Here is a 1,053-nt window from a genome sequence, read left to right on the forward strand (position 1 = left end):
TTGTCTTCATATAGCTTGAATTGTATAGGCTTGCATAGTTGCAATTATAAATCATTTCATAGCTATATCTGACTAGCTTGATCAACCACCACTTAATCCAGATAAAAACCACTGCTTACAGACAATTTGCTCCTTCCTTAGGTCTATGCATTTGCAGCAATCTAATCATGCCCTGTGGCTCATATACCACAGATAATGTGTTGCAATTCCCAAGTGTTATTCCTGTGTTCATTTGTGAGAGTCTATTTCTCCTCCTTTTCCTATATCCTCCAGGGCGTGAATATACAGCCCATTCTTTAATTCCTCACAGAATATAGAGACTAGGAATTAGTGTTTATCAAGATTATACTTAAACTCAAAAATAACAAAAGAAAATCACAATTGAAAGATTAAGGTACAATTTGCTGACAGATTCGGCTCTTCCCCGAACTAAGCCCCCATCCGTGTTTTGATGGGATTCTCTGCAGGCCTGGCCCCTAATCGGCCTTTGGGGCTGTTTTGTTTGACCCAGATCATTCTTTGATGTTCTTACGGATGTCACTATTCCTTATTGCTCAAACCCAAGAAAAAAGGTACAGGTAAGAGTATCTATTCTGCTCATGCTTGCCCTGCTTCCGACAGACCTCATTTTCATTGCAAAGATATGTCTCCTTCAAAGATACGTTGAACTGGTCATGTTTTCCCTACCCTTCTTCATCTTTATTTATTGCTTTTAAATTATGATTTTGTGAATCCATTCTCTTCCTCAAAGTTTCCCTTTGTTAATTACAGTAGGACGATATCCTTAGAACATAGAGTACAACCAAAGGATATTTTCCTAAAATGGGATTAATAAATTTAAATAACACCCCACAGTGCAAATATAGAGCTTCTGCCACCACAACATATATTCACAATACATCTGGATTTGTTTTCTCCCACATGGAGAATTTCCCCTCTAATATCACATGGCTCCTTCCTTCAAATGTCAAAACTAACTTACGATCATTGATATCCACTATCTGTGCATATACAAACCACGTGAGTTTGGGTGTGTGTGTGTAAAATTCAGAA

The sequence above is a fragment of the Propithecus coquereli genome, unplaced genomic scaffold (genome assembly GCF_000956105.1).
Source record: "Propithecus coquereli isolate 6110/MARCELLA unplaced genomic scaffold, Pcoq_1.0 Scaffold749, whole genome shotgun sequence".
NCBI classification, from domain to species: domain Eukaryota; kingdom Metazoa; phylum Chordata; class Mammalia; order Primates; family Indriidae; genus Propithecus; species Propithecus coquereli.